Below are 12,104 nucleotides of genomic sequence, written 5' to 3' on the forward strand. Positions count from 1 at the left end.
ATAATAATAGGCTATCAGTAGTTATGGAAGCTCTTAGAAAGATGAAATTTTGAATTTACTATTTGTAGAGCTAGATTTTGAGTAGTGCATTCTACGCGTTTGATGCATTATTATGCCTGTGCTGCATTACTTATGTGTGAACAAAATGTGAACCTAATCGCTGTCTCGATCCTCGCGGCACTCCCTTTGTTAATATGTTAATGAAAATCGAATCAAATGCACCTTTCGCCAACTATGTATAATGAGTAAGCGCGTTGTTTTACCGTCGACTGAATATATTGCAAATCCAAATCCCACGGTAGAAAATGGCTTTTTTCCAAAGTACATTCAGACACTGCCCAAACTTGAACCTGCTCGACGCGCGCAGTTAAAACGTGCCCGTATACGACACCGTGTATTGTCCTTGATATCTGTTCTAAAGGCAAATTAAACATCCAAGGTTTTCCCGTGTGCCATAATTGGAGGCCCGTTTCGTTTTTTTTTCTCTCTTTCAAGCATTAAGACAAATGCTGAAAATAATGAAAAGCAGTTGACCCTCTGTAATCTAAGTTTTTCGTTGTGTTTCAAGAAAAGATATACAGTAGGACGCTGGCGAGTGTTATACATTGTACACGGATAAGCAGGTAAATTTCATGTGATTGGGAAATAAGGGGTTGTGACTCCACCATAACAGTCAAGTTATACCTAACAAAAAATTCGACGTGATTTTTGTTGGAACCGAAGCTGCAAATCAAAAAATGAACGCGTGCCTTTTCCATTTATACGGCGAAATTTAAATGAAATCTGTTTACAATAAAATTAGTTAAATCTGATCGAACCAACCTCCTTTTTATGCGATCGTATTCACCCTCTTCTTCCATCGCCTCGGGCTGAGTGGCGCGCAACAGACTGACAAGGAAAGTGAAGAAATATATAAAAAATGTCAGTCTCCATAATTTTCATCTTATCTTCACGAGAATGGTGAGCATTGATTGGCAAGGTTCTCCCAATGAAAATGAGACCAAACACGACATATATCGGACCATTTTTAGCAATACTGACAGTTAATTAAGAATGCACCGCATCACCGTTGATAATCCTAAAAATAGTCCGATTCGCGTCATGTTTGGACTCATTTCCATCGGACGAGCATCACCAATCGATTGGCACCGGTTTCATAACGATCGGCTGAGAATTATGGAAAATCAAATTTGCGTCATCGCGCGACGATTCATTCTAACGCGCGCGACACTCGTTTGAGAATTGCGGAAACTCTCGGGATTACCCAACAGCACGCCTGTCTCGCTTACCACCCCGTACCTGTTCACTTTATTTATCAATCTATTATGACGTCAATTCCCGGAATCAAAAAGCTATTCCGCTCGCGGGAATGTGAACACGCGGCCACCCGTATGATTCAAATTTAAACGAGCGCTCCTGTATTTCCATGTACAATGACACTCTTTCAGCTTACACCAGCGGCTTATGCATGCGACATTATGTATGTATATGACACATGGGCGATGTTCTCGTCGCCGTGAAAGCTGTCTCAAAGTCGCGGAGGGTTAAAACGGAGGCATTGCCCGGCAACGATTCGCGGCTTCCTAGAAACACCAGAAAAAAGTCCACCCCGACCGTTCTCTCCGTTCATCGAAACGCGACCATCAGAGGCCAGAAAAAGCGAGAGGCCCCGTGTAAATTAGACGAAAGCGCGTTACTCGAATGCCCATCAATTAAATCCCCATAAGGTCCCCAGTGCCGTTGGCGGGGCACCCGTAAAGTCCTCGCGGAGACACTGGAAAAATAAGTCACGAGAGGCTGCTGGCGTTCCTCGAGGGCTCGTCAGCCCGTGAAAGCAATTCCAACGAGCAACGAATCTCTCTCTCTCTCCCTCTCTCTCTCTCTCCCCCGCTATTGATAGAACCCCATAGACAACGGGCGCGGCTGGTTTTTCCTGAAACATGTAAAAGTTCCACGCACCATCGACCGTCCAAAAATAGGCGGGCGAAGCAGAGCGGGCTGCCGCGCTTGCGACCGAAAACGAAAGCCCTGATTTTATTTATGGCCGTGTTACACCCCTGAAACCGAACCAGCCACGCGCCACCCCCGATATCTGTCCCTTTTCTTCCTCGCGACCTCTGACTGACGGCAATTTATAGCACGCCGACGCGACGTCCGCCCTGGCAAAGACTTGCATCGGCCAGTTCGATCCGGCTGATGGGACCAGTTTTCCGAGGATTTGGGAGGGAATCTGGTGAACAGGTTGCAGCGGTCACACTTCGGTCGCTACGATGTGTTGCTGAAGTATTTCTTTATTGTCAGAGGTGAATGAAATCGGTTTCATTAGGCAAGCGTTCCTTTGGAGGGAGGGGTGGGCTGATTTGCATTGACCAGCTCGATGCGCCGCGTCAATTGGACGAATTTTTTAAAGGTTCGTGCTAAAGTATGGATTCAATCTCTGTGGTTACCAGCGGCCGTAGCCGTGATGGAAGACACCGGTTCTCGTTAGATCGCCGAAGTTAAGCATCACGGGGCGGGGTACTGGGGAAAGATGGGAGACCACCTTACTCCCGGTGCGCTGCTGCTGCTGGGACCCGAAGGAGAGAGGAGGGGGAAAAATGGGACTATAGTTCGTTGGGCAATATAAGCAGAAATAAGCTTGAAACGCCATCCTGCTTAAAACGCAGGCAAAGAATAAAACATAACATCTCTGTGGTTAAGGGGAAACACCACTGTGACGGCCGAAAAGTAAGCCATTTTTAAGAATTTTTTTCAGGAATAATTTACAGTTTTCGTAGACAATTTTTATTACCTACTTTTAGTACGTTGTCTTAAGAGACTATACAAAAAAATAAGTAGGAAAACATTCATAAATTATAATATATTAATTAAAGCAGGTCCGAAATCAAATTCGATTTTTTTTTATAAACTATATGAGTGTAGTTTCCGTTGTACGTACCGATTTCTTAAACAAATTATTTTTGTAAAAATGGTGCGCTTCACAAGAAAAGTTTAAAAAATCCTCAAATGAGATAGACAGCTCTTCGCGCGTATTTAAAAAAATTTGTTTGCAATCAAAGAATTCGTACGTACAACGGACACTACAGTCATATAGTTTATAAAAAAAAAATGAAATTTGATTTCGCCCCTGATGTTCCATAGTTACACCTTCGACCAGCTCGCGCGTGGGGGTCTAGGAGATTAATTAATATATTAAAACTTATGTATGTTTTTCTATTTATTTTATTTCTATAGTCTCTTAAGACAGTGTACTAAAAGTAGGTAATAAAATTTTTCTATGAAAACTGTAAATTATTCCTGAAAAAAATCTTAAAAATGGCTTACTTTTCGGCCGTCACAGTGGTGTTCCCCCTTAAGCTTCATTTCTGGCGTCTAATTTGTAGTTAACGTTGCCGATGCGGGGGTGAATTTTCGAAAGAATTGGATGAAGAGATTGTACTGCTGACCTAGATCGTTACAGTGTCTTACCATGGCATTTCTTTATCGTCGCAGCAATACGAATTCAATTCCGTTAATTGAGATCCGTTTCCAGAGGTGGTCCCCATCGAATCAGTAGATGGATGAGACTGGGCCGCATCTAATGTTTATAGTTCGAAACGTCTCGCTAGAGAAGGGAGAAATTCTTGGATCCGATCTGGGGAAGGAGCACGGTATGCTTCAAAGATTATAATCTGGAAGATGTGGCTACGAAGAAGAGGGAAGCTCCGACGCACCCCCTGACAGCGCCCCTTACCCCCTCACTTTGGAACGTAAACACGAGGAAATCCCGGAAACGCGGTAGCTGCCAAGGGTCACTCGTCGTGCGCGCTTATAAATAACTTTTCCCCGTGAAAACTGTTAAAAATAATCGGCCGTAATCGAGAGCAAAGGGAGGGTAAAGGGGATATCCCCGCGATGGATGGCGAGAGGAAGTCGCGTGCCCGAATTCCGGGAACAGGGAAAACAGAAGCTGGAAGCGGGGGCAGCTGCCGGCTTTCTCACCCTCTTCGTTTGGTTTTGGAGATAAACGCGCGGAAACGAGAAGAGATCCATGCCTATGGGGGATGGCCACGCGTCGATCCTCCACTTAGAAGCTAGACAAAACGTGCGAATTTAAATGAAAAGCCTAATAATGGCTCATCGACACTTTGCGGGTCCACGTACGTTAGAGCAAAAGCTTTTCAGGCTGCTCCTTGATCTGAAACTTTTAAATCTAGTGTTTTATGCATATTGGAATTGAAATAATTATCACGGCATATTTATTTAATAATATTTATCCGATTTAATTTATTCGTATCAATATTTTGATATGCCTAGCGCGATTTAGCGTTTTGAGGTTAGGTTTAATAGCAGCCTATTATCTTGCAGCAGATTTCGCCCTTTTACACAGTGTTAATTGTAAACTTCTCTGTTTGCATTCGACTCTCTCTTTTTCATTGCACTTCAGCCATACTGTTACTGAATATTTTTTAAACAGTTGATCGTATCAAAGGGGGCGCTCACAGAACAAACAGATGAATTGTTTTCTACAGTTCTCTGGTGAAATATCCTTGAATTATAAATCTACACGAATGGTGTATTGCGAAAGTTATATGGATTTATAGGAGCGAACTAAATGCTGCATTTGTGAGGCTAGCATTGAGTGAAGTAAAATATCTTTCTAAGCTGTCCGACTCTTGCAGACTAACGTGATTACGAACATACCTGATGAACGTTCGATATAAAATCTAAATTAAAAAAGCGCGAAATAATTTGTGCAGACTATGGTATCACACTAAAAAAATTGAACTGATATATTACGTGACAGAAACTGTCTGAATACTAATATACCCTGAGGATAATAACAGGCATTTATTGCCATGTATATAGTACCATTAGCTTAACAAAACTGATGAAAAAAGTCGTGACAGATATTCTTACACATTAAACTAAGCCATCTAAAGAAATGGGAAACATTATTCAAAGGGAGTACGGATACAAATAGCGGAATGAGTATTCGATGTAAAATCTGAGCCTACTTGTTAGATAACGTCAGTGGACGATGCTATGAAAACTGAACCTTACTAACAGCTTAATGTTTCCTTCGGTAAATCCCAGCCTTTACGTCACCGTGTTTATTTCTGTTAAAACCTTCCATTTCTTATTACTACGACATTTCTTTAATACTCTCGTTTGCTGTGATCCCATTTTTGTATTATGCCTTTTACGTGGTGCAATAAAGCCTTATTCTTATTACGCAAAATCAGAAAGACAAAAGTCACGCAAACGCCGACAGCCGCCGTCAAAGTATCGAGGATAAGTTTTCGTACTTTACGTTTACAAATCTGTACGTATGTACAATTAGGTGTTGCGGAAGTGTCTTTACCGTGAAACGATCCCTCGCGTCTGTTACGCATGCCCAGGGCACGTACAATGCTGCAGCCGATTGGCAGCTTGCGGGGGCGTTGATTAGTCTTGAAAAAGGGGGAAGTTGACGGCCCCATTTCCCTCTGGCGATTCTAAAATATTCCGCAGGTAACGGCAGCCAGCCGGGAATAATGGGGGGATAATGGTGAAAGGACCGAAGGACTTTATCAATGGGAATCGGCGCGGTTCTAATGGGCACGAGTCTGGACAATGGTCCGGCAGAGAGCCGATGGTCAACGCTGGCTCTGGCCCCGTGTCGCCCCCACTTTTTGTTTCTCCCGGCCGATGGTCAGCTGCGAACACCCCCGCAGCTGTTCCCTTGTCCGACGATTTTCGGTACCTCGCCCGACACCGCCTCTGCTCTTTTCCCTTTCGAATTCATTGCGCTGCACGCGCCATCGACTCGCCAGAAGCGCGGAGGGGTAGCGAGGAAAATTCCCGGAAATCTCAATCGAGACGCGAGTGAGGGGGTTGGGGTGGTGGTGCTCCGAGAGCTGCCCGAACGACACCGATGGTCAGGCTTGCTTCCTTAAATGAGGGATTGTATTTTCAAATGAATCGCGAAGCTTCGGATCCACCCGGAGCATCGAAGGGGACGACTAAATCGAATATTTCAGGGATCACGAACCCCGTGTCTGACGACTTTTCGAGCGTGGTCCGTGCGTTCTGGGAATTAATCACACCTAGGAGGAACGGGGGTTGGTCATTGCGGAGCGTAGCGCGGGAGTCGTACGGAGACAGATAGCCAGAGGGAGTTCCTCTTTGGCCGTGTCAACCCTTTTTGCATAATATCTGACACGAATATCGGCTGGCTGGGTGTTAATTTTTTCAGTATACACCCTTCGGTTTCGTGTCGTGGCGACATCGTGGAACTCCGTTCCTAGGTTCCTACTCCATCGTGAAATCGATGCCATCCCCCCCGCCCCCCATTCTCCTTCTCCCCCGGCTAATCCGTGGCCTGTGGAACGACAGTCGTTAATTGACTTTCAGCGTCTTAATTTCCTCGAAACGACAAGGGGACGCGTGTCGCGCCGACGTTGACGAATCGTCGAAAACTGAAGGCAAATTTCTGAATTCGGTCCAATCGATTTTTCAAACCGCCCGAACGTCCCCGGGGACGGCGCAACAAGGAATCATCGGGGTGCGGTGGGGAGAGTCTAATCTCAATGACGTCCGAGAAATTCGCTCGCGTGCATAACTCAGGTTTCTAACGGGTGAGTTAAAGCGAACGGCAATTATCGCCGGGCTAAACGAGTTGCATTAATCGTCGGTCATTGGACGTTGCCAATCGAGCGGATAAAACTTGGCCGGGGTCAAAGCGTAAATCTTCCTAATGGCGTGAATGCACGGGCTTATGTATGAAAGAGCCTCCGGAAAACCCGCCGTTAATTCGTCTTCCGTTTAATCGAACGAGTGATTCTGGCGAATAATTGTTTCTTAATGGCGCCAAGTCCTACTATTCGAAGGGAGGAGCTCTTGCGAGTAAAGAACGAGGGGAGGGAAATTGTCGCAGGGGAAGGGGGAAAGAGTAGGTACGCGTTTATTGATACTTTTACTGTCTCTGCGATCACCACGAATTGCACATTTTTTTGATACACTAATTTTTCGCGACCAGCCGACGAACGTCACGGAAAGGTTTGAAATACAGGCTGAGGGATATTCTCAGCACAAATTTGACCTATTTATTGCGTTCTATAGGCTGATGCGAAAGAACCGTCGACCGGATTAGGGGCACATAATACAACTTTAAAATAAGCGAAAGATATTTAGGTAACGTAAGTAGGTGCATAAATTAATCCTGGCAGAGATGTGGGTAATTTATTTTATTCGTTCCTGCTGGTTGCGTACAAGCTACTCTACGCTACGACACACCGATTGCGCTCCAATACTCGCAAGGGAAGACCCCGAAACCGAAAATTCAAAAGAATTCTGAAACTTTGTCAATGTGTAGGGGATTTCCTCCTGATTACAACGCAATTTTTTTTGGCTGCCCAAATTCACTCGAAGGGGATGAAATTAACCCCTGTAAATTATTTTCCGATTTTGTGTTATAACTCGCGAACTGTAAGAGACAGAAAAAAAGTTTCCAGACAAAACTTACTTCTTTTAATTAGATCTAGCATTTGGTAAAAAAATATTATTTTACAGTTCACGAGTTATCGCACAAAATTGGAAAATAACCGGATTTTCAGGGGTCAATTACACCCCACTAGAGTGAATTTGGGCAGCAAACGAAAATTGCGTCGTAATCAGGAGGAAATTCCCTACATATTCACAGAGGTGCAGAATTTTCTGTCAGTTACTTGTTTAAAGTTTAACGTAGGTAAATTTAAACTCCACTTTCTTGTGAAACTTTCAAAGATTTATATCCTACTAGCTGGCCTGTTACCTGGTTTCACCCGGGAATTATTTATGATGTTTCCCAAAATAAAAGAACGTAAAGAATAAACTAAATAGCCTATAATGTAATCTGGGAAGTGTGTAATGTATATTCAAAATTCCATTGAAATCCGTTCAGCCGTTTAGGCGTGAGAGAAGAACAAACAAGGAGACAACGTTTCACTTTTATATATTAGTAGGGAAAGGATTTACAATGCGCTGCCATTCTTCCCTCTTCTTTTTGCTATTCATTTTTGGTCCTGAGATTCACTCTATCTACGTTTACGGTATGCTACCTATTTTGACAATTCGGATTAGGTTAATATCCTTTAGCCTGTACCTCGCCTACCATGCTGTATCTTTTGTTGCGATGCAGAAAAGATGCATATTATCTATACTATTATATAAAGAGAGAGCCGATTTTTATGTTCGCGCAAAACTCATGACCTATTGAACCGATCTTCCTCAAATTTTAACACGGTATTCCTGGAATATTATTATCATATTATTATTATTACATTATTATTATATTATTATTATATTAATAATATTATATTATATTATAATATTATATATTTAATAATATTTTATAATATATAATAATTTATAATTTTTATTTATAATATATATAATTTATAATTTTATAATATTATATATTTAATAATATTATATTATATTATCATATTAATTATTATATTAATATATTATTATCCCCGTTTTCATATTTGGGGGGTGAAAGCTGCGTTCAAAGTTAGGGTTGAAGAATAATTTTTGTGGAATATCTCGAGAACTATTAGAGATAGGGGAATAGTGTCAATGGACGAATTTTGTGTCTTTGAATGCGAAATATGACTGACTCACCAGATTTTCAAAAAACCACAAAAATGATTTTTCAACCCTAACTTTGAACACAGTTTTCACCCCCCAAATATGAAAACGGGGAAAAATAAAAAAACACGTATTTCTTATTTTTCGGTCCTCTATAACATACCCAAAAATCAAAATGATCGGAGGCGGACACCTAAAATACTCTCCTTGTAAGTAGCTTAAACTACCCGGCGTTGCCCGGGTAAACCTTCGATTATCACGGAGTGTCAAGAGGATGAAATAAGGGGGGATACGGTGGGGTGTCCACATTTCATGGTAGCCTATATTTTCCGCCGGGTTCTTCAGGGTAATTATAGCAAAAATTAGTCCAGACCGGTTAAAAAAAATCGGGATAAAAGGTATCCTATGTATTTGTTCCATTTGTACCTGCGACGTGATTGAGTAATAAACATCCAAACACACTTTCGCAATTATTATATTAGTAGGATATTAGTAGAATTATTATTCACGGCCGTCAAAATCCGTTGAAAAGTTTGGAAAAAATTGTTAGTAAACGGAAGGTTCCTCCGAAAATTGCCGCCATAAAATTGTCAAATAATTTCTTTCCTCGTCACTCATACTCGACGTTGAAAAACGAGTTCATACAAAATGATGTTTGACAAATAACTGTGCACAAATGGTCGTAAAACTTGGCGAACATTCATTAAACGCAAATATCTCTGTGCAGCTGGCATCGCACAATGTATGAAAAAAATTCGAACGAGATCGATATACGTAAATTTCGCCAGTACAAACTATACAAGTATTCGTTGTTCCGCGACCGAAGCGTTCCGTGGATCTGCGCGAAGGTGTCCTATAAAATTTAAGAACCTCCCCAAGACGGTAAACGGCCAACTTTATCTCGAGGCATCTTCGAAAAACGTACACAGCCTCGGAACTATCGCCTAGCACGACAACTGGAATAATATTTCCAATAGAACTGCAGCGACCGGTTCCCGGTCATTATACTTGCTCTGTTTTCTCGCCTCCGGTGTCTCACTTAATTACCGTGTATCGCTATAAAATCGCGAACCGTCGTAAATATGGGCCCGACGGAGGAAGGGGAACGATCTGCTGCGGTCCTGCTCTCGGGTTCTGCTTTTACTTGGGCCAGTCTATTATAGAGGCATGAGTGCATTAGTGCCGGCAGATTGACCCGCTGGTCGAATGCCGTTTTAAATAGCGCCCAGGAACAATGTTCACGTGCGCTGCCACGCCAATGATCCACTCCTGCCTGACCCCTTCCCCCCCTCCCCGCCACCGGGGGGCTTACACCGCCGCGCCGGGGCCGGACGAAGATTAGGTTAACTAAATGGTTCGGTTATAGGTCTGCAAGCTGCGTGACCGATCGCCACATTGCAAATCTCCTTAACTCCTCTGGTCAAGTTCAGGTCTGCGGTTAGAGGGCGCTGTCGCGACTCCGACCGCCCCGGCACTTCCAATCGATTCAACTTGCCGATCTTCTTGCGGATGTTGCCGATCGGTGGGGAATTTTGTGTAAATCCATTCAGCAAGCGCTTCCTGATTTAAACGTCTTATTTAGGTTACATCTCGCTTTAACAGCCCCCATCGAGAGTGGTTACGCTCGAGCTTCGGTCCCGTGCCAACTCCAGAAGCCACCTTACGTATCGTTGGCGGGAGAAAGAGGATAAAAGAAGCGACCACCTGGACAGGTGTCCGCGCAGAGTTACCTTCCTTTTGGCCCCCGGGAGCATTTAAATAATAATTCAAGTTGAAGATACACTCGCCCTTGGCCGTGGCTCGAGCACGCACGCCAGCAGTTTCGCACGCACGCCTCCTTTCCTCGCGTTCACTCGCCCCGCCACGCCTTCTGTGCTCGTTATTACCGCGATGATTATTACGATTATTTAGCGGTGGGCTGCGGTTGTCGTCGTAAAATGGCCCCTTGAACACCTTTGCGCCGAGCTTCGAATCAGGGTACCCTCGACGCACATACCAGCCTGCGCGAGACTAATAATGGGTGTGCAACTCAATCGTTCGGAATAACAGATATTTATTGTTTGGTGGAGACACCCTCTTAACACTTCTGAGCAATGGAGTAGAGATCAACACGATGAACATAACGAACGGACGAGGTTCACCTTTTTCAAATCAAACAGCTCACAAGAAATTCGAAACACTAAAATTACCTGTTTATGTATTCACACTCTCTATGAACCTAAGTCCAAAAATTCACCATACTCAACGAGATAGCTTAAGATTAACCTTTAGAGGGCCGGCAGTTTTTTATTGAAATTGTAAATTTTATTTGCAAATATACCACCGGCAAATGGCCGGCAAAGTATCCAAATTCTTAGGTGGACACTGTAGTTAGCCAGCCCGGCCCTCTGAAGGTTAAAAGTAATGTCCGCCGCAAGTACTAAACGCTCCCTCGCTGCCGAAACTCGCTGTGTCCCCGCAGTCTAGGGAGGAACAGAGCATCGTGCTTTGCTCAGCCAGGATTTAAAGACCTGGTCCTCCGCTTCGCGATCAGACCGTGCCCCGGTGTCTAACGATCCTACGAGCACTTCCTCCTACACGGATCTACGGCTCTTCCCACAGAGGACACTCGCGATCCCCCCCCCCCCCTCCCAATACGGAGGGAGTGCACCCCGCCGGATCGAATCCCGCCGAAAGGCGAACCGCCAAGAAACTCGACCGGCCGCGATTACAAATAACGATAAATTCCCCTGGCCGTGCAGCGGTAACATTAAAACCCTCTCACACTCCGTGTTGCGCCCGTGAATTGGTGTAGCTGGGCTGTCCCACGGGGAACTTGGCGCGAGGAACGATCATGATTCTGCTCAGCCGAGATAAGGGTTTCGCGTATGACATGCCCAGGACTGGGCCCCCCCCCCCTCCCCAATCCCCACTCCTCTCGCCGTTCAAGCAACTTCTACTTCTAGATTGGAATCCATAGCGACTTGTAAGCGTTCGCGGGGCTCTTGGGGGCCCCGCGAGCATCGATCGGCCTTCTTTATTCATTTGCAAACGAATAAATAAGCGTACACCACCGAGGGACTGTGTACAGCCGCTCGATAAGATAGGGCCCTGTAAATCTGCTGGTTACTTAACAGGTCGCCGAACGATCTTCGGCTGCTTCCCCTGCACACCCCGCCCGCCTCTTTCCCCTTCAGCGCCCGGCCGCGTTCTTTATTACTTCATGCCCTCGCGGACGCTGTTTTTGTTTCCGAGCTGCCCCGCCACCAAGATAACAAAGCCCGGACACGGTTAACGCGTTACTGATCGCCCAACGGACACCGCGAATTGCCATAACTCCTGCCACGAACAGCGGGATGAAAATGTTCCGAGGCTCAGGGCGGGATGGAGGGAGGTCGCGCCGGGGGAATCGCGGAGCCTCCGGCCAGTTGGCTTGGGAGAACCGCGGACTATTATGGGCAGCTGGAAGGCAAGCTCGAGTGTTACACTTGGGAGCTGACAGGAGTGCACGCGAAAGGAACGCGAAGCCTATT

At 44.7% G+C, this 12,104-nt stretch overlaps 1 protein-coding gene across 2 annotated transcripts in view; it reads left to right on the forward strand.

Moving 5' to 3' along the window:
* Salm (spalt major) overlaps positions 1 to 12,104 on the forward strand; it is a 108,170-nt gene that overhangs the window by 72,703 nt on the left and 23,363 nt on the right. The gene's annotated exons all lie outside the window — the stretch shown is intronic.

Source organism: Andrena cerasifolii, chromosome 1 (assembly GCF_050908995.1).
Source record: "Andrena cerasifolii isolate SP2316 chromosome 1, iyAndCera1_principal, whole genome shotgun sequence".
NCBI classification, from domain to species: domain Eukaryota; kingdom Metazoa; phylum Arthropoda; class Insecta; order Hymenoptera; family Andrenidae; genus Andrena; species Andrena cerasifolii.